Here is a 22,921-nt window from a genome sequence, read left to right as displayed (position 1 = left end):
CTTTCTTCCTACACTTCACTGAGGAATATTGGAAACAGAAGATGGACCCTCAACATCTCATATCACCTCTCTAATAAAACCAATCCTAGCTCATAGCTTACTCAGGGGATGCGTTTGACTATATGATGGGAGGATATATGTAATGGATCAAATGCAAGGACTCAGAGTGAGGGGACTGAGATCACATACACAGCCCTGTGTATTTTTAGAGGTGATTTTGTTACCATCATACACCCCTACTTCATTATTTGACAGTTTGACTTGGTGACTTGGAGTCAAGTCTAAACAAAGCCCTCTCTAGTGAATTCTGATTTTGATTCTACTTCTTAGGGTTTCAGCATAAATAGCAACCTTCAGATTATGATTGGTGGTATAGGAAACTGAGTAGCCAGACATTATAGTCCAGAGAAAGCATTGCGGGCAGGGAGGAATTCACTCTTCACATCAGGATATGAGGAATAGTTTATTGAATATATTACCCCTTGCTTCAACCAATTACCAATTCCTGGTTCTGGGAACTAGTCATGGAGTTTTATATCAGGGTTCATGCTGATGCTCTTTATTATTTAAACCAAATTACTATATGGTCATGTCCTCCATATTCACAAAATTCAATTATGGGATAAACTGTCTCTTCATTGTGGAAATGTGGATCAAGAGATATGGATAAAGAGATATGGAATCTAGTCCAAGTTTCAAGTATCACTTTGTGCCATATATCAAGTCTCCAATCCCATTTCCTCAAGTTTGGCTAACAGAATCAATAGGAGAAGAAGATTGGAGTTATGACTGCTCATCTTCCTTAACTTTCATTGCATTTCATGACCTGGGCATTATTTCTTGCTCTGTGTCAGGGATGAGGGCTCCTTATAACAAAAGCCCAAGGCTACTCAAACAAAACAAATTATTGATATTGACTTTGGTTTCCTACAAGAAATAGATAAAAGATAATATTGCTGAAGGCATCATTATACAGTTTGAGGAATCAAAGATGGCCTAATCTACATGAAGGAATTTGTGCCTGATGCTCTAAACCTTCAGGCTTCAGTAGGTCATGGTTCTTAAAGAAAAACCTATTACAGTTGTTTTAGTAACTGGACATATTGGTAAATATATTCTAAATAATTATGGTTAAACACATAGTGCTGATCTCAGCCTTTGTTGGATAAGCTTCTTTCGCAATGGAGTAATGCTTAATCTTGCGGCCCATAACTTTTCAAATTGCAGTGAATGTGTTCCAGTCTAGTGGGCATCTATGTCACCTCCTCCATGTCAAAATAATACCTCAGTAGAGAGGGTGGAGAACTTGTAAGACACAGAGAATGAGAGGAGTGCTATGCTGTAGAACTCCATGACAATGAGAGCAGACAAACAACAGATCCTTAGTTTCATCACATTTGAGTTGACAAATGTTATCTCTTTGCTTTGAATAGCCACTTGGTCTTCTCCAGTGAGATCAACCAGAAGGTTCCAAGAATGTGATGGAGGATAGCCCATAACACACAAGCCTTTCCCTGAATCCTACAGGTGCCACAACCTGGGGCATCTGTTATTCAGATCAAGGATCTGTGACTCAGATATCACTTCTGAGACCACAAAACTTATTTGCAAGAGAATCACTGTAAGTAAGAACTCCGTGGAGGAAAGAATGGAGAGAGAAATGTATCTACATGATAAAATTAAAATTCTATAAACTTTAAAAAAAGTGTTTAAATACCTCAGTATAGGTAGGGTATTTTATTTTAGCCAAAAACAAATTGATTATATACCAGGAACATGAGAAGACCAGAATAGATACTAAGACCTACAAATTACTATGTGATTTGACAGCATTTTCAGAAAGGGATATGAGGCTCAGAGACACCTTAAGCAGTGTATTAGCTAAGAACATCCTGCAGGCTCCTGAAGCTCAGCTGCTATTTCTAGTTGCTTTAGTTCCAAGGTATAAGTACTAGAGCATAGCCAGGATCAAAAATGGAACGGTTGTTCATGTTTCCCGTTAGGATGATAGAGAGATGGAGGAAATCACGGTTAATGGTTTATAGATCCTTCCAGAGTATTTCTGCATGATCTGTTAGCTCTTACCAAAATCCTAAATTCTGCTCTAACTTCAGAATTAACTGAATCTCTGTTGTGAATCTAGGGACCCCACTCTCAGTGATCCCTGCGTTACTTCAATATTGATCCTGGTACCCACAACATAGCCATGTCTGCCCTGTGTGATGCTCTCTATCCTTTCTATCAGATGAGATTGCAAACTGTATAGAAAAATAAATATTACAGTGGAAAAAAGGTCTTCAAAATATTCAAATGCATTAAAATTAGTACAGACTAGTTTCTAGAAGATTGCAATGGGAAAAATGTCTTTGATACATAGAGCAAGCCAAGAAACCAAGAAACCAACCCTTCATGGGCTTGTGTACCTACAACGATTCAGCATTGTGTAATAACATGTGTTAGTGCTGGCGAGACTCTATTGACCCTTAGTATTGCCTGCTGGCCCCGAGGTCTCTGTAGAAAGATTTTGTACAGGTTCACACTGGAGTTCCATTACATCTACACACTACTAGAGTAAGTTTTAAGAAAACTTGACTCCTGGATGTGTACCTGCTGATTTGAGAACTGAATAATAAGCCGTGCTTTCATTATACCATACAAGTCCCAGACACCTTCCTGGAGGCTGGTAGACCCAGTGTATATGGTAACTGGTTAATGAGAACACAGAGACAGTGCAGGTGAAAGACAGGGTCTGGGTCTGTGATGGCTGTACCAGGTCAGGTCCTGTCTCCTTCACCTGGACCTGTGACAATGCACCTGGGGAAAAGCAACATTATCATCAGTAATAAATTCCATATATGATGTACCTGGGTCTCACTTGAAACCTTGAAACACTTACAGGTAGAAAATTCACGAGGCATAGGAGCAGCACCAGGACAGTCATGCTCTGCTGGAGGCTCCAGTGATAAAGAGATGGGGCTTCTCAGCTAGTCCTGGGTTTTAGCCTGAGCAGGAGGGCTTCTTTTTCATTGAGGGAGGTTCCTGAGATGAGAAAAGGAAGCACTGGGCTAGGTCTTGGATTTTATCCTGAGCCTGAGGTCTGCTTTGCGTTGGTAATGTTTCTAAGAGTATAATAGGAAGCACAGGAAGTCTCCCTTTCCCTCAAGTGACTGACATTTGCTTTCTGCTTCTTAGTAGAAATGGGAACAGATACTCAGGAACATTTTCCTGGTTCTGTCTGGATGTCTAATCCTTGACAAACAAGAAATATTTTGTGTCACACTGTGCAGACCTGCCAGGCAAAAGATGGAAATGTTTAGAGTGAGTCCACATTCAATCAATGATAGCAAAACAGGGTATCACTACTCTATGCATTTTAATGTCTCTGAAAATTCACAAAGTGGATTTGGGATGAAATTTGGGCTCATGGTGGTCAGAAATCATATTTATGAAAATTTAAAATTTATTATTTTGGTGTCAGTAGAGACAACTTGTACTTATCCCTTGTGATAACTTGTGATTACTTGTGATACTTGTGATAACTTGTGATTACTAATATTTAGTACATGTGATCTCATGTATTCATCTGGGATAAAACACAAGTGACTGATTTGGATCTGATCTTATTAGGCTCAGACTATTTATCTTCCTAATTAGGAACACCATACCTGCGAACTTGTCCTTGAACATCTTTATTTACAGCAGTCGTCTTTTCTCTTTGTATTTTTATGTCTCACTTTCTCTATTCTCAGTTTGTAGCACATAAGAACCCAGGTTTTATGATTATTGCATTGTCGAGGGATGAGAAAACCATCAGTTCATACCATCTTCATGAAAAGAAGTAGCATCCAGCCAGGCTTGATTGTTATGTGATCTGAAGTAATAAGGAGTCAGAGTGATAACAAGACATGGAAGGAGGGCATACTTGAACAGTGGAAACTGTTTGTCTTCTGGAGAGGATAGAGGACAAGGAACTGCAGGGCTTTTCCCCATGTCTTGGTAATGTAAATCACCATGGAAGGGAAATGAGGAGCTGTAATATACATACATGCCTTGTCAGACCCTGAGGAACATCCACCATTTCCTATGTATTTGTACCTCAAATGTTATGTCCATCATTTTGTTGTGCATAATCTGTTTACTGTGAGTGGCAGTGATGGAGCTAGACCTTAACATAGGTGAGACAGTCATCCTTGTGAATACTGATGGGGAGCCAATGCTATGAGTGCTGTGTTCTCCTTATTCCTGATGTTCAGAAAGTTAGAAGAATATTTTTCAGACGTGTTTAGCATATCTCATCTTGGGTTTGTCTGTTATTCTCATTGTGGTTACAAAAATTGGGGTAGGAGTATCACAAAAATAAGAAACATTTCTGATACTACATTTGGGTACTTGGTATAGGTTGATTTATTAATGTATATTTTTACTTTGCTTACTGCAGATATAGTTTGTATCTGTATTCTGTATTCTCTTGATCCCTAAACTTCCTATTTTATGTGAATCTGTCTAGAAGGAAGTCACTAAAGCAAAGTCATTTGTAAAAGGAATGAGTTCATGATAAAGTCACACTTTATTTATAATTTTATTTGAGGTGGATCCTTATTCTTAAGTGTTTCATTAGTCATTTTTTTCCTCATGTGGTAAACAAATGTCACTCATTTAATGGACTATGTTATCATGACAAAACCAGCCTGTCCATTAATTTTGTGCTTAGAATTTTGTCAACATAATACAAAATAGAACCATCAGGGATTAAAAAAAAAACCTCAGCTGTAAAATATGCTTCTATCATCTTGGTCTTCAGGAAAGACTGTGGGGGCCATATTTTTGTTTAATTAATGATGTGGGATGGCTCCCTGCTGATGTTGAAGATGCCATCTGTGATAAGGTGTACCCGGTTTGTATAAGAAAGCAGGCTGAACAACCACGGAGAGCAAGCTGGTAAACAGAGTTCATTGTTTTTGATTCAGTTCCTGCCTTCAGGTTTCTATCCTGATTTAATGTCCTGATTTTCCTCATGATGGACTGTGAGAGTTAACATGTCAGAAACCCTTTATTCTATATTGTTTTTGTTCATTGTGTTGATCACACTAATAGATCACAAGGTAGGACAATTGAAAATTCTTCTCATGAAATTAGGGAAGTGAGGGACATGACAATCTGTCCAACTTCATCTTGAGCTACGCACAGAGTCCCCCTTCCAGATACAGTCACACATTCCAACATACACAGACAGAGACACATACAGAGAGAATGAGAGTCCCTCTTCCAGATACAGTCCCATGCCCATCCTACACACCCACAATCAGAAACAATCTCCCATATACAGGTAGAGGGGATGACTTTTTTCTTTTTAGACAGGGTTGTCTGGGTGGCCTGGACTTTCGTTACAGACCAAGCTATGAGAGACAGTTTTGTTTCTGTCTCCTATTGAATGCATTCAGAATATGTTTCACCATGCCCAATCATCAAATGCAGTGTTGTTGATAATTAATGAATTAATTTTCTTGAAAAATTTCAGTAGAATATATTCTGGTAATTATTTCTTTACTCTCTTCTGTGCCAATTCTGCCCATCTCCCCAATTCCAGAATTTCATAAAAAGTCAGAGTTTTAAGGGTCATTTATGAGGACATATAAGGTTTTGGACATGAGGCATTCATTTCTATATAATCAGTTAATGATATAAAAATCAATAATTGGCAAAAATTTCTCTCTATAAGTTACTAATATTAAAAAATACTAATTAAAAATAATTAAAATTATTATACACATGTTTGTATTTACATATTACAATTCAATTTTCAAGGTATAAAATTCAGGGCTCAAGAGTTGGCTGAGTGGTAAGATGCATGCCTCCCAGTATTAGTATCTTAGATTGACTCACAACACTTTACTTAGAAGCTGCGTGTTATTGTTTATCCTTATTCCAATCACTTGGGTGCATTGTGACTGGAGATGTTTTGCCACCCAAAACTTCTATCTGCACATTTGTGCTCCAGGTTCACTGTGAAATCCTTTCTCAAAAATAAGATAGAAATCAACTGGCAAACATACTCAAATTCAACTCTAGCCTCCAGGCACATGTGAAAACCATGTACTATGCATGCACAGTATAGCCAATTAGCATTTACAGCCATCAAAACATTGTCTTTACCCCACATGGGACACACAATTTTTATTATTTAGACCTGTGTCATAAATTCTTCAGACCTTGAATGAACTGCTTGCTTCTGAACCCAAGAGATGAACTCCTGTAGACTTGTTCCTTCTCCACAACCTCTCAACTGCACTTCCTACTCTGAGAACTTCCATTCAATTTCCAGCCACAAGAGTGGCTCATTTAAGACTATGAAAGCAAGAAATGATATTTTTCTAAGTGCTTAATTCCTATTTTTAAGTGAGTTTGGTTCTTAAACTTAAGATCTTTCACATGGTGACAAAGCACTCTACCACAGAGCTACAAGCCTAGCTCAGTCTTTTAAAACATCACAGTTTTCTACAGAAAATAATTTTTGATGACTGCATTGATGCAGTACTAAAATAAACAGCAGGAACTACAAGTTCTTCTTTCGTGACACTCAGCTGTTATAACTGATTCTATAAAGGATCAATTACTGGCAGGCAGTGGTGGCACACACCTTTAATCCCAGCACTTGGGGGGGGGGGCAGAGGCAGGCAGATTTCTGTGAGTTTGAAGCCAGTGTGATGTGCAAGAGCTAGTTCCAGGACAGGCTCCAAAGCTAAAGAGAAACCCTATCTCAAATACACAAAAACAAAACAAACAAACAAGAGGATCAATTTACTGAGCATAGATTTGAGAATGTTGAGCAGTTGAGGATAAATCAAAACAAACAAAGAAAACAGAAGGAAGAGAAGAAGAAGAAGAAGTATGGGAACTGCACCCTCAGCCGGTGACTCCTATTCTGATTCTGAACTCCATGATCTTTTCAAGACTACTGTGTAGTTGAACCACAGCATGTGCTGGAATGTCACTATTCATGTTCAACACCACACACCTGAATGAAAAGAAAAATAAGAGCATACAGCACATGTGAGTAACAGTGTCTGTCACACATCTTAACGAGTAAATCAGGTCCAGTTGTGCTGTGTTCTCTGCCTTTTATGCTTTGGGAATTACTAGGATCTTAAGGAAGAATGGGAACTGGAATGTCTTCAGAAGCTTGCTCAGGGTAAGGGAGGTCCTGAGCCTGAAGTTAAACCTTGAATTTCAGTCTTGCTGCTCACCTGACCTCAGAGCAGGTTTCTGAGGTCAGATGATGCTGTGGTCTCCTCTGTAATGTAAACTATATATAGATGATGAGAAAGTTTGCATCACTGAAGCAAGCACACAACACTCAGACATATATACATAGACAGATATACAACATCAGAGACAATCCTTCCCCAAAACACATAAGGGTATATGGATATATGTGTATTAACTTCATATAATATCTGAAAATATTCTTTTTCCACCTATTGTTATTCATTCTGCTTAAAAACAAATCAGAACGCTCATTTCTAATGCACTGTGATTACATTGATTCATCCCACTACACTTTCTCCTCTTTCTCTCACTCCTTTGACCCTTCTGGCCTCTCAACACCAATGTCTCTTTTGTTCTCTCCACCCTCCTTTCCTGATTTCCTGCACCAACTCTGCTTATTTTTCTGCTCATCAAGAAGTGAGATTTCAGGGTCACATCATCTTGTGTAATTCTATGAGTTTCTCCCCAGTTTTTATAATGTTTCAGTATAGCCACATTCCCATTTCCACAGCACTGATTTTTTTTTTTATTTTTTCCTCCTCCATTCCAATAACACTTGGTCTCATTCTTTCCTTGGGTAAATGGCACTCATATCATTAGTTACAGGCAACTAATTCTTTTGGGTTTAAGATACATTTCTCTGGTTATAAAAAAATTCAGCTTTATGCAACCTCTTCTGCCCACATGTACTGGTCAAGGTGAAGCATCCCAATCAGAAGATGGAGGGCAGAACACTGTGTGTTCGTGAAGACAACGCCTCTCAACCCTGTGTTCCCAGTGTTATCTATTAACTTCCTGACTCAAAACTTAGAGAAGTGGAAGAAAGGAGTTTTTCTTGGGAAGAAAAAATAAACTGTTCTCCTTGATGACTGAAACCATGTTATAACATTTAACAGGGAGTAGTGATGTTTCAAACACAGTATTTATTAATCAAAATGAGAAATATATTTTGAAATATTACCATTTGAATCAGGGTCTCATATAAACTACATAGGAACTAGATCATTGGGCTAAATCACAGCATTGGATGAGAACTTTTTAAAAACTACACTGGTTTAATTGGGGGTATATGCTGCTTTGTGGGTAGTGTAGTGCTAATGGAGACAAACAGATGGCACAGGGTCCTCTAGACTTACATGTGGTTCTGAGCTGCCTGCCTCTTCTAGGGTTTACCTCATTTTTGGCTTTTTCAGCAACTGATGCTGATCACTATACAGGATCATTTTGCTCTGTGTGATGATCTGCATTTGGTTCAGATAAAAGCACATCCTCAGTTTTAAAAGGAATTATAATGGGACTGTGAAAAACAAGTTTTTGCCACACAAGAACCCATCAGTGGTTTCTGAACACAGAAATCAAAATCCTTAATTAAAGAAAGAAATGGGTGTGGCTGTCAACCAGGTATACCATATAGGGATTGTGGAAACAAAGCCATCAATGGAACTCATTGGACAACCAGACTATCTAGTCGTTGAGTTCCAGGTCCAGTGAGAGAATTTATCTCAAAACAAGTGGTACAGATTGTTAAAGAAATACATCATATGTCAGCACACACACACACACACACACACACACACACACACACACACACGGAAAGGAATGAGAAAGAAGGATTAAGAGAAAGAAAGAGGGAGAGAGAGAAAGAGAGTGAGAGAGACATAGAGTGAGACATGGACAGAAATAGGGAGATAGAGGGAGATAAAGGGAAACAAGGAGAAACACTATAATAAATAAACACACAACTGGAAACAGAAATTTAAATAATCATTTGGACATTCAAGGATTACTACACATCATACCTGTAGAGCAAATCTCTAAGTGTGATAAGGAGAGGCAGTGCAGACACAGAGAAGTCCAGTCTTCCTGCTTCTCTGAGCAGGCTCTTATGTGACCCAGATCTCTAAATGCTCTCAGCGCCCCCTGCTGGTCCTGTGTTCCCCCCCTCTGGTTGTTTTTGTCTGCGCTCACAGTAGCATTCAATCACTGTGTTGTATCTCTTGCACAGTAATACATGGCTGTGTCTTCAGACCTCAGACTGCTCATTTCCAGGTGCAGAGTGTTCTTGGCATTGTCTCTGGAAACTGTGAACCTGCCTTTCAGAGCGTCAGTATAGACAGTGGAACCACCATTTGGATGAATGTATGCGATCCACTCCAGCCTGGCGGATCCAAGTCATCCAGTAGTTACTGAAGGTGAATCCAGAGGCTGCACAGGAAAGTTTCAGGGACTTTCCCGGCTGCACTAAGCTTCCACCAGACTCCAGCAAGTGTATGTCACACTGTCCACCTGTAAACACAAAGAATTCTGGTTAGAAAACTGACACAGAAGACATTTTTTCTCTTTCTCATGTCCACACAACATACAGCATCTCATATATATGAATTACCTTTAAAAATAAGGAAAAAGGAAACCAATATGAGCCCCAAATCCATGGTGAGTATCCTATGTTCAATGCTGAACCCTGACTGGGAAGCCTTGGGAATACAGGGCTGGTCTCCTCTGCCAGAGCTGAAGGGTTAGGTCAGGGCTGGTTTTTATGGGCACAAAAGAAGACTTATTTGCATATCTTTTTGACATAACAGGCTCTGTAGTTGGACCTGGGCAAAAGGCTGTACATAGAGCAAATACAAGACATTATACTCACTGATGAGAGTTATAGAAATTGAAGCATTATTATAGCTCTTTGTATGTATTTTCATTGTTAGGGATTCACCACACTTTATTTTAGTTCTCTTTTCACCATATGCATGGAAAGTGTGTTTGCACACTGGCATGCCTCTTTAGGATCATTGTGAAATAAAAAGTTCCATACACATCTGAGTTTCTAGATATTAGCTCTGTTTGTCCCTTTGTCTCCTGGACATAGCTTCTTCCTGAGGGGCATTATGGTTAGGATCGTACCTGCCTCTAAGTAAAACTCTTTAACTGTGATAGGAACATGAATTCTCTGTCCAGAAAAGAGGGCTGACACACTTTACATTGGCATAAATAGTATCAGAGACCAAACCCAAGTGGCCTAGTAATATAAAGGCTACTGTTGTTTTTTACAGCAGCATAGTACTCTAATGTGTATATATTCCACACTTTCTTCATCCATTCTTCCATTGAAGGGCATCTAGGTTGTTTCCAGGTCTGGCTATTACAAATAATACTGCTATGAACATAGTTGAACAAATGCTTTTGTCATATGATAGGGCATCTCTTGGGTATATTCCCAAGAGTCGTATTGCTGGGTCCAGGGGTAGGTTGATCCCAAATTTCCTGAGGAACCGAAACACTGATTTCCAAAGTGGTTGCACAAGATTGCATTCCCACCAGCAATGGATGAGGGTACCCCTTCCTCCACAGCCTCTCCAGCAAAGGCTATCATCGGTGCTTTTGATTTTAGCCATTCTGACAGGTGTAAGATGATATCTCAAAGTTGTTTTGATTTGCATTTCCCTGATTGCTAATGAGGTTGAGCATGACCTTAGGTGTCTTTTGGCCATTTGAACTTCTTCTTTTGAGAATTCTCTGTCCACTTCAGTGCCCCATTTTTTAATTGGGTTAATTAGCATTTTAAAGTCTAGTTTCTTGAGTTCTCTATATATTTTGGAGATCAGCCCTTTGTCTGTTGCGGGGTTGGTGAAGATCTTCTCCCAGTCAGTAGGTTGCCTTTTTGTCTTAGTGACAGTGTCCTTTGCTTTACAGAAGCTTCTCAGCTTTAGTAGGTCCCATTTATTCAATGTTGCCCTTAGTGTCTGTGCTGCTGGGCTTATACTTAAGAAGCGATCTCCTGTGCCCATCTGTTGTAGGGTACTTCCCACTTTCTCTTCTATCAGGTTCAGTGTGTTTGGACTGATATTGAGGTCTTTTTTTTGCATGTAAATGGATGGAAATAGAAAACACTATCCTGAGCGAGGTAACCCAGACCCAAAAAGAAGAACATGGGATGTACTCACTCATAATTGGTTTCTAGCCATAAATAAAGGTCACGGAGTGTATACCTGGTGAACCTAAAGAAGCTAAATAAGAAGGTGAACCCAAGAAAAAACATATAGTTATTCTCTTGGCTAAGGGAAGTAGACAAAATTGCTGGGGAGAAAATTGGGATCTTGGGGGTGGGGTGGGTTGGGGATAAGGGGGGACGGGGAGAGAAAAGTGAGAAGGGGAGGATTGGGGGAACTTGGGGAAACAGGAAGATTGGGATAAAGGTAGGGGAGCAGGGAAGCACATATCTTAGTTAAGGGAGCCACCTTAGTGTTTGCAAGAGACTTGAACCTAGAGTAGCTCCCAGGAGCCAAAGGCGATGTCCCCAGTTAGTCCCTTGGGAAGCTGAGGATAGGGAACCTGAAATGACCCTATCCTATAGCAATACTGACGAATATCTTTCATATCACCATAGAACCTTCATTTGGTGATGGATGGAGATAGTGACAGAGACCCACACTGGAGCACTGGACTGAGCTCCCAAGGTCCCAATGAGGAGCAGATGGAGGGAGAACACGAGCAAGGATGTCAGGACCACGGGGGGTGCACCCACCCACTGAGACAGTGAGGCTGATCTATTGGGAGCTCACCAAGGCCAGCTGGACTGTGACTGAAAAAGCATGGGATAAAACCGGACTCTCTGATCATGGCGAACAATGAGGACTGATGAGAAGCCAAGGTCAATGGCAAGGGGTTTTGATCCTACTTCATGTTCCGGCTTGGTGGGAGCCTAGCCAGTTTGGATGTTCACCTTCCTAGACATGTACGGAGGGAGGAGGACCTTGGACTTTCCACAGGGCAGGGAACCATGACTGCTCTTTGGATTGGAGGGAGGGGGAGAAGAGTGGGGGGAGGGGGAGAGGAGTGGGGGGAGGGGGAGGGAAATGGGAGGCTGGGAGGAGGCGGAAACTTTTTTTTTCCTATTCTCAGTAAAAAAAGGCTACTGTTGATAGAAATTTTTACAGCACCTCCCTGTTTTGTTTACATAAGAGAGTTCTAAGCCTAATACAAAATTACATAGAGTAGGAACAAATATATCAAGCCACAAACATGTGACAAATGTTTCAATAATTATCCTATCCTGATGAGTTTTAGTCTTGTATAATAAATAACTTGGCCAAGTCATGAGAGGACTATCTAGTCTTCAAACCAATTGAAGATCTGAGAATGAATGTAATAATACTGGAATGAGCAGGAAGTGTAATTAAGTAACTTTCAAAATGTGCAACAAATGCCAGAAACAACTGGCTACCTTGACAACCAATTTTGTCTAAGGCCTAGAATAACTGACAGACCATTTTCTGAGGCAAGATAATTTTCAAAACCTTTTTACCCTGTATTAGCAAGGAACGAGAGTCATTTTTCTTGTATCCTGCTTGTCCTGTCCAGACATCATGCAGTTTGTCAGTGGTGGAAACCTAAGCAGTTCCTTGCACAAAGGCCAGTTTTTCAAGAAGAAAACAAGCTCCAAAAGGAGTGTGTTTGGTGCTCAACATTCTTTTGGGAAATAAATTTGTGCTTCCAGGAACAATTGTATCTCACTTCAATAGAACCCTAAATTATTTACATGCCGCATTCTACAGTTCTTTGAAGTGGTTGAAGATTACCTGTCTATGCAGAATAAAATCTCTATGTATCTAAAGAACCTGATTAGTCTAACTATAAGTATAACAAATGTAAATAACTACTAATCGATAATACCTATATAACTTAAAGACTATGACTTCATATTTTAAGGTTATACAATAAACACCAGTGCAACAAATGAGGATAATGACCTCAAAATGTAAACAATTTATAAAAGTTCTTAACTGGAGGTAGAAACGTACATTGAATTATGATAAATATATCCTAAAATTGTATAAATACATAAAAATGTTTTAAGCAGAGGTAGAAGCATGAATGCATACAATATGACAAAGTAACTTTTCCTAAATATATAAATATTGTAGATGAAAATAGGCACATATTCAATATAATTTAAGTTTGTATCAATATGCAAGAATATATACAAATGTAATTTGCCTGTAAATAATAGCTCACAAGTATTCACCCTATTACTCATTACTATTATTAGTGTGAGTAAGCTCAAACTAATCTATTATCCCATCCAATTTTCCCTTTTTTTTTCAAAGAGATCCCTTAACCTACAAAATGTTTCCCCCAAGCCCCAACCCTATTCCAATTATAATCAATGCCTAAATGATGTCCCTAACCTTGGAGACAAACTTTGTTGGGAGAGGGGATGTCATCTTCTAGAATTACTTCCAGCAATCGTGTAGTTGATGTACTTTTTATGGGATCCTGTGAAAGTAAAATGATGGTTAATTTCTAAGACTACTGTCTGGTATAATAGGAAATAGCCTCTTAGAATTTGGTAGGGTTTTCTGAAGTTCCTATTTGGAGTTCTGGGCAGAACATTGTAAAAAAGTACACCATTTTAGTTAACCAAGTTGGAATCATCTTGAGTAGCTGATACCTAAAACAGATCTTAATTATAGCGCTATAGCATTAGAATGTCATATCAACCAGGTGGAGTATTTGAGGGGCCTCATCTTCTTCCAGGAAACTTCAAAGATAACTGCAGTAAAATTCATTGTTCATTGTGGAAAACTTAAACAATCCTTATATAGACATATACAGACATATATATTCAATGAAATATACAATAGAGACAAAATAGGTATGAAAAAAGGTAATTTATTTATGAACTTACTTGGATTTAGAGCCAATGTCCAACTCCTAAGCCAGAATGTATATGGTTTGATCACCTGTCCTAACAAGTCATATTACTTTTTCTTGATGATCCTTATTTGGTAGTTATTTTTCCTTCTCTTATCATCCAAACATCCAGGGTCTCTTGAATTTTTGAAGATGTGTATTTTCCTGTAAAGACAAGAACAAAACCCTGCCCCATACCTTATAAGGTTTCTTACCGCCTGTGTTGTCACCACTGTGGATGAGCTGTCATTTCAATTTCTCAAGAGTTTTCTATTTTCAGACTGAATATTTATTAATTTTGATGCTATCCATAGTTTTTCTTTTCCTGTGTAAACAAGAGCAAAACCCCATCCTCAACATAGCACATCTGGTTTCCATTGTGAAGTCAACACATCCATGAAATAAACTGACTGATTTAATTCAGAAGACTTTTCTATTATAAAATGTCTCTCTGCTTCTGTTGTCCCTTTCTCATTAGTGTTAAGAAAATTAAAGATTAATAAAGCATTATGTAATATATTCGTGGAGGTATTTTTCATCCCTTTCTGTTTATTTCTCATATCCTCTATAGTTCAATTTAATCTTTCTACAATTGTGTGACCTGTAGGATTGTGTGGTATACCTGTAATATGCTTTATATTATAATAAGCAAAAAACTGTTTCATTTTCTTAAAGAGATATTCTATCCATTTTCTGTCTTTATTTGTGCATGTATACCCATGATGTCCATATCTTGTAATAAAGGTGTGATTACTGAATCAAACTTTTCTAAGCTCAAAGCAGATGCCCACTGAAAACCTCAGTAAGTGTCAATGGTGTGGTGTAAATATTTTAATTTTTCAAATTCTGAAAAGTGGAAAATATCCATCTGCCAAATTTTATTCTTTTAGGTACCCTTTGAGTTAGTCCCTGCAGAAAGAGGTCTTTGGTTATAGAAAGAGCAAGTAGGACATCTCTCTGTAATCTTCTTAGTTTGTTGCCATGTAATAGAAAACTCTTTAAATCTTTGCTATTGGCATGATGTTTCTTATGGAATTCTGAGGCCTTAAACGTGCTTCCAATTAATAATTAATCAATTTCTTCATTACCTTGTGCTAAAAGACCTGGAAGACCTGTATGGGATTGGATTGTGTTATGTATATGGGACAACGCCTATTCCTGATTATATCTTGTACCTGTGAGTAACATGATGGGCCTGCTTGTCAGGAGTAACTGTCCTACCCAGTTCCCATAGATGGTAAATTCCAAAGAAAATCACAAAGGGGTCTCCATAAATTATAAACTGATTGGCCCTTTAGCTTAGGCTTCTTATTAACTCTTATACCTTATATTAACCTATTATTCTAATCTGTGTTAGCCACATGGCTCAGTACCTTTTTCAGTGGGATAGGTCACATCTTGCTTCTTTGATATCTGGACAGAACTGCAGGAAGAGCTTCCTCCTTCCCAGAATACTCCTGTACTCATTGCCCTGCCTCTATTTCCTGTCTGGTTGTCCCGCCTATCCTTCCTGCCTGGATACTGGCCAAAGAGGGTTTATTTAAATTATGATTGACAGAATACAGACAATTCTCCTGCATCACTTCCCCCTCTTTTATTTAAACTAAGGAAAATATCCATTATCCATTTTTTGGGAATGTGGGCATAGTATTCCAGGATACTTCAAGATGGTTGGGAGTGCTGATAATCTTATGGGGACCTAAAGAAAATTTAGAGTTATGATCAAGTTCTCACTGGAGTATCCTCTGAGGCTTGATCATCTCAGGCAGCATCTTGAATCTGTTCTGGATATAGAATTCAGAAATTTGGACCATCAGGCCAGCTGTTCCTACTGGAGATTTCTCAGATGCTCTGTCTTGATCAAACTTGATTTTTCTTAACTCAGAATTAATCCACAGCCTCTAATTTCCTGTGGAAACAAAAGCAAAATCTCTTCTCCAAAGTAACATACCTTCTGACTTAATTTTGAATTCAAGGTATTTTCAAAATACCTATCTTGGATTAGCTCAACATTCATAAGCAAATATCTTTTAGCACCTGTTGCTCCTTCCTCAGCATTCAAACAATTCAAGGAGAGCATAATAACATACAGTATCCAGATTCTCTGTGTGTTTTTCATCTTTATCTGGCTTTTTATTTATTTTTTTAATTAAAAATTTCTGTCTACTCCCTGCCTCCCTTTTCCCTCCCCCTCCCCCCACTCTCTTCTCCCTCTCTCTCCAGTCCAAAGAGCAGTCAGGATTCCCTGCCCTGTGGGAAGTCCAAGTTCCTCGCCCCTCCATCCAGGTCTAGGAAGGTGAGCATCCAAACAGGCTAGGCTCCCACAAAGCCAGTACATGCAGTAGGATCAAAACCCAGTGCCATTGTCCTTGGCATTTCAGCAGCCCTCATTGTCTGCCATGTTCAGAGAGGCCGGTTTTATCCCATGCTTTTGAAGACCCAGTCCAGCTGGCCTTGGTGAGCTCCAATTAGATCAGCCCACCTTCTGACTGTCACCCCTCATGGTCCTGACTTCCTTGTTCATGTCCTCCCTCCTTCTGCTCCTCATTTGAACCTTAAGAGCTCAGTCCAGTGCTCCAATGTTGGTCTCCGTCTCTATCTCCATCCATCGCCAGATGAAGGTTCTATGGTGATGTGTAAGATATTCATTAATATGGCTGTAGGATTGGGCCATTTCAGACTCTATCTCCTCAGCTGCCCAAGGAGCTAGCTGGGGACATCTCCCTGAAACCCTGGGAACCGCTATAGAGTCAAGACTCTTGCCAACCCTAAAATGACTCCCTTAATTAAGTTATATACTTCCCTGCTCCCATATCCACCCTTCCTTTATCCCAACCGTCCCATTCCCCCAAGCTCTCCCCATCCTCCCCTTCTCACTTTTCCTTCCCCATCTCCCCTTTCCCCCATCTGACACCACACCCCAGTTCCCAATTTTTGTGTGGCAAATTTTGTCTACTTCCAATATCCAGGAGGATAACTACATGTTTTTCTTTGGGTTCACCTTCTTAATTAGCTTCTCCAAGATCGTGAATTATAGGCACAATGTTTTTTATTAATGGCTAGAAACCAATTATAAGTGAGTACATCCCATGTTCCTCTTTTTGGGTCTGGATTACCTCATTCAAGATAGTGTTTGTATTTCTATCCATTTGCATGCAAATTTCAAAATATCAATTTTTTTTTACCACTGAGTAGTAATATAATATGTATATATTCCATACTTTCTTCATCCATTCTTCTGTGGAAGGGTAGTTAGGTTGTTTCCAGGTTCTGTCTATTACAAATAATACTGCTATGAACATAGTTGAACAAATAGTTTTGTGGAATGATAGAGCATCTCTTGGGTATATTACCAAGAGTGGTATTGCTGGGTCCTAGGGTAGGTTGATCCCAAATTTCCTGAGAAACCACCACACTGCTTTCCAAAGTGGTTGCACAAGTTTGAAATTCCCACCAGCAATGGATGAGTGTACCCTTTACTCCACATCCTCCCCAGCAAAGGTTATCATTGGTGTTTTTTATGTTAGCCATTCTGACAGGTATAAGATGATATCTTAAAGTTGTCTTGATTTGCATTTCCCTGATTGCTAAGGAAGTTGAGCATGATCTGAAGTGTCTTTTGGCCATTTGAACTTCTTCTGTTGAGAATTCTCTGTTCAGCTCAGTTCCCCATTTTATAATTGGGTTGATTATCCTTTTACGCTCTGGTTTCTTGAGTTCTTTATATATTTTGGAGACCAGACCTGTGTCAGTTGCGGGGTTGGTGAAGATCTTCCAGTCAGTGGGTTGCCTTTTTGTCTTAGTGACAGTGTCCTTTGCTTTGCAGAAGCTTCTCAGTTTCAGTAGGTCCCATTTATTAAATGATGCCCTTAGTGTTGGGCTGTTGGCATTATAAATAGGAAGTGGTCTCCTGTGCCCATGTGCTATAGGGTACATCCCACTTTCTCTTCTATCAGGTTCAGTGTGTTCTGACTGATATTGAGGTCTTTAATCCATTTGGACTTGAGTTTTGTACATGGTGATAGATATGGATCTATTTTCATTCTTCTACAGATTGGCATCCAGTTTTGCCAGCACAATTTTCTGAAGATGCTCTCTTTTTTTTCCATTGTTTACTTTTAGCTCCTTTATCGAAAATGAGGTGTTCATAGGTTTGTGGGTTAAAGTCAGGGTCTTATTATTCGATTCCATTGGTCTACTTCTCTGTTTTTATGCCAATACTAAGCTGTTTTCAATACTGTAGCTCTGTGATAGAGTTTGAAGTCAGGGATGGTAATGCCCGCCAGAAGTTCCTTTATTGTATAAGATTGCTTTGGCTATCCTGGGTTTTTTGTTTTTCCATATAAAGTTGATTATTGTCTTCTCCAACTCTGTGAAAAATTTTGATGGGGATTGTATTGAATCTATAGATTGCTTTGGTAGAATTGCCATTTTTACTATGTTGATCCTCCCAGTCCAAAAGCAAGGGAGATCCTTCCATTTTCTGGTGTCCTCTTCAATTTCCTTCTTCAAAGACTTAAAGACTTAAAGTTCTTGTCAAATAGATCTTTCACTTCCTTGGTCAGAGTTACCCCAAGATATTTCACGCTATTTGTGGCTATTGTGAAAGGTGATGCTTCTTTGATTTCCCATTCTGCTTACTTATTGTATAGGAGGGCAACTGATGTTTTGGAGTTGATCTTGTATCCTGCCACATTACTAAAGGTGTTTATCAGCTTTAGGAGTTCTTTGGTAGAGTTTTTGGGGTCGCTTATGTACACTATCATATCATCTGCAAATAATGAAAGTTTAACTTCTTCCTCTCCAATTCGAATCCCCTTGATCCCCTTATGTTGTCTTATTGCTATTGCTAGAACTTCAAGCACTATATTGAAGAGGTATGGAGAGAGTGGACATCCTTGTCGTGTTCATGATTTTAGTGGTGTGGCTTTGAGTTTCTCTCTGTTTAATTTGATGTTAGCTGTAGACTTGCTGTAAATAGCTTTTATTATATTTAGGTATGACCTTTGTATCCTCAACCTCTCAAGACCTTTATCATAAAGGGGTATTGAATTTTGTCGAATGCTTTTTCAGCATATAATGAAATGATCATAATTTTTTTCTTTCAGTTTATTAATATGATGGATTACATTGATAAATTTGTGTATGTTGAACCATCCCTGCATCTCTGTGATGAAGCCTACTTGATCATAATGGATAATTTTTCTAATGTGTTCTTGGATTCGGTTTGCTAGTATCTTATTGAGAATTTTTGTGTCGATGTTCATGAGAGATATAGGCCTGTAATTCTCTTTTTTGGTTGGGTCTTTGTGTGGTTTTGTTATCAGGGTGACTATAGCTTCATAAAAGGAATTTGGCAATGACTCTTCTGTTTCTATATTGTGAAATATATCAAGGAGTATAGGTATTAGCTCTTCTTGGAAGTTCTGGTAGAATTCTGCATAGAAACCATCTAGTCCTGGGCTTTTTTTGGAAGGGAGATTTTTGATAACAGTTTCTAGTTCTTCGCGAATAACAGGTTTATTTAGATCCTTCTCCTCGTCTTGTTTTAGCTTTTGTATATGGTACTTATCTTAAAAAATTCCATTTCTTTTGAATTTTCCAGTTTTGTGGTATACACGCTTTTGTAGTAACATTTAATGATTCTCTGAATTTCCTTTGTGTCTGTGGTTATGCCCCCCTTTTCATTTTTGATCTTAGTTATTTGTGTGTTCTCTCTCTGTCCTTTAATTATTTTGGATAGGAGTTTGTCAATCTTGTTGATTTTCTCCAAGAACCAACTTTTTGTTTCATTGATTCTTTGGACTGTTTTCTGTGTTTCTATTTTTTTTTCTGCCCTCAGTTTGATTATTTCCAGCTTTCTACTCCTCCTGGGCATGTCTGCTTCTTTTTTTTTCTAGAGCTCTCAGGTGGGTTGTTAAATCGTCAATGTATGCTTTCTCTGTTTTCTTTAAGTGTTCACTTAGTGCTATGAACTTTCCTCTTATCACTGCTTTCATCGTGTCCCATAGTTTTGAGTATGTTGTCTCTTTATTTTCATTAAATTTAAGAAAGACTTTGATTTCTTTCTTAATTTCTTCCTTGACCCAGGTGTTGTTCATTAGTTGACTGTTCAGTTTCCATGAGTTTGTCGGCTTTCTGGGGGTAGCATTGTTGTTGCTTACTAACTTTAATCCGTGATGATCTGATAAGATACAGGTGGACATTGATATTTGTTTGTACCTGGGGAGGGTTCCTTTGTTTCCAAGTATATGGTCAATTTTCAAGAAGGTTCCATGAGCTGCAGAGAAGAAGGTATATTCTTTCCTATTTGGATGGAGTGTTCCAAAGATGTCTGTTAAATCCATTTGCTTCATTACTTCCAACAATTCTCTTAATTCTCTGTTAGGTTTCTGTCTGATTGACCTATCCATTGTTGAGAGAGGTGTGTTGAAGTTTCCTACTACTAGTGTGTGTGGTTGGATGTCTGCCTTGTGGTTAAGTAATGTTTCTTTTACATAAGTGGGTGCTTTTATATTAGGGGCATAGATATTCAGGATTGAGATTTCATCCTGATGAATTGTTCCTGTCATGAGTATAAAATGTCCCTCTCCTTCTCTTCTGATTGATTTTAGTTTGAAGTCAACTTTGTTAGAAATTAGTATGGCCAAACCTGCTTGTTTCTTAGGTCCATTTGCTTGATAAACCTTTTCCCAGCCCTTTACTCTGAGTAGATGTCTGTCTTTGTGGTTGAGATGTGTTTCTTTTAAATAGCAAAATGTTGGATCCTGTTTTCGTATCCAATCTCTTAGCCTGTGCCTCTTTATAGGTGAGTTGAATCCATTGATATTAAGTGATATTAATGACCAGTGGTTGTTAACTCTGGTAATTTTTTTTCTTTTTTCTTTTTTTTTTTTTTGGTAGTAGAGTTTGCGTGTTTCCATTCTTTGAGTTGTGGTGGCGAAGGGTCATTAGATGTCTGAGTTATTGTGGGCATTATTGGATTCCATGGGTTCTGATTTTATTTATATTACTTTCTGTAAGGCTAGATTTGTGGCTACTATTGTTTAAATTTGTTTTTATCTTGGAAAATTTTGTTTTCTCCATTTATAGTGAATGAAAGATTGGCTGGGAATAGTAGTCTGGGCTTGCCTCCACGGTCTCTTAGTTTCTGCAGTACATCTATCCAAGACCTTCTGACTTTCAAGGTTTCCATATAGCAGTCAGGTGTCAGTCTGATAGGTTTACCTTTATAAGTAACTTGGCCTTTTTCCTTTGCAGCTCTTAATATTCTTTCTTCATTCTATATGTTTTGTGTTTTGATTATTATATGCCGAGGAGATTTTTTTTTGATCCAGTCTATTCGGTGTTCTGTATGCTTCTTAAACCTTCAAAGGAATATTTTTCTTTAGGTTTGGAAAGTTTTCTTCTATAATTTTATTAAATACATTTTCTGGACTGTTGAGCTGTACTTTTTCTCCTTCTTCTACTCCTATTATTCTTAGGTTTGGTCTTTTTTATTGTGTCCCAGCTTTCCTGAATGTTTTGTGATGAGAATTTGTTGGTTTTGCTGTTTTCTTTGATCGGTGTGTTTATTTTCTTTATGGTATCTTCAGTGTCTGACTTTCTTTCTTCTATCTCTTGTAATCTGTTGCTAGTACTTGTCTCTGTAATTCCTGTTTACCCAGATTTTCCATCTCCAGCCTTTTCTCAGTTTGTGTTTTCTTCATTACTTCCATTTCATTCTTCAAGTCTTGAACTGCTTCCCTTACCTGTTTGATTGCTTTTTTTTTGTTTCTCTTGGTTTTCTTGGGTATCTTTGAGCGATTTATTCATTTCCTCCATTTTTTTGTTTGTAATCTCTAATTGTTTATGGCAGTTTTTGACTTCCTGTTTAAGGTCCTCTATTATTTGCATATAATTCACTTTTGAGTCGATTTCTTCTAATTCTTCTGAAGTAGAGTGTACAATTCTTCTTATTTCAGGATCCCTGGATTCTGTTGATGTCATGTTGCCTTTCAGGTTGTTGGAGGAATTCTTGCATTGGTGCCTCCCATCTCTTCCTTCAAATGGAGCCAGGAGAGGCCTGGTGTCTTGGTCAAGTCTTTGCTGTGCCTGACTCTCTGGGTGTATCTCCTCAGTGTAGAAGGAGGAACCTTTCCTGTCCAGGTGGAACTTCTCAGCATGAAACATGGACGTCTGGTAGTCCAATGACCTGTGGTCAAAAGGGAGAACTTGGGTTGGGGGCAGGGTGTGGTTGAGTGAACACAGGAGACCCTGCTGTGCGAGCTGAAGGTGCCTGCACTCCCTTTTGGGGGTCCTTGAGACCTGCCCGATAGGCAGGCACTCAATGCTCTGGGTGGTGAGCCTTAGTGTAGGAGCAGGAAACTGTTCCTGAGCAAAGGACCTTGCAGACAAAGCAGTCTTGGGGGGGTTGTGTGTAAGAAAGAGAGCCCTGCAGCAGGAGCTGGAGGAGGGGGGGTTGTGCTCTCTTCCAGGACAGTCCACGCCTGGATAGCACACATTCACCAGTCCAGATGGAACTCCTTAGCATCTAAACAGGGACACCTGGTAGCCCAATGAGCTGGGGATAAAAGGAAAATCGTGGCAGGCAGGGCGGGGTCCAGTAGAGCACAGGAGACCCTGCATCACAAGCAGCCCGGGCTCCCTGTGGGGGACCTCGAGGCATGCCTGGTATGCAGGCACTCACCACTCTGGGTGGGTAGACTTAGTGTGGGAGTAGAAAACTGTTCTTGAGCAAAGGTCCTAGCAGACAGCAGAGCAGGCTTCGGGTGGGGTTGGGGGGCTGGATCCTGTGTACGAAAGACAGCCCTGCAGAAGGAGCTGGGGGAGGGTGGTTTGTGCTCTCTTCCAGGACAATCCGCCCCTGGATAGCACACACTCACCAGTCCAGATGGAACTCCTCAGCACCTAAACAGGGACACCTGGAGCCTCCATATATTTTTTAAACACACTGTAAGCTATT

The 22,921-nt window shown here is 39.2% G+C and overlaps 1 pseudogene; it reads right to left on the bottom strand.

Moving 5' to 3' along the window:
- Positions 1-9,246: 9,246 nt before the first annotated feature.
- Positions 9,247-9,698, bottom strand: LOC126495159 (Ig heavy chain V region 914-like; annotated as a pseudogene).
- Between the last annotated feature and the right edge of the window lie 13,223 nt (positions 9,699-22,921).

This window comes from Alexandromys fortis, unplaced genomic scaffold (genome assembly GCF_014885135.2).
Source record: "Alexandromys fortis isolate MF-2015 unplaced genomic scaffold, M_Fortis_MF-2015_v1.1 scaffold_400, whole genome shotgun sequence".
In the NCBI taxonomy this organism is placed as follows: domain Eukaryota; kingdom Metazoa; phylum Chordata; class Mammalia; order Rodentia; family Cricetidae; genus Alexandromys; species Alexandromys fortis.
This window is presented reverse-complemented; position numbering and strand designations above follow the sequence as displayed.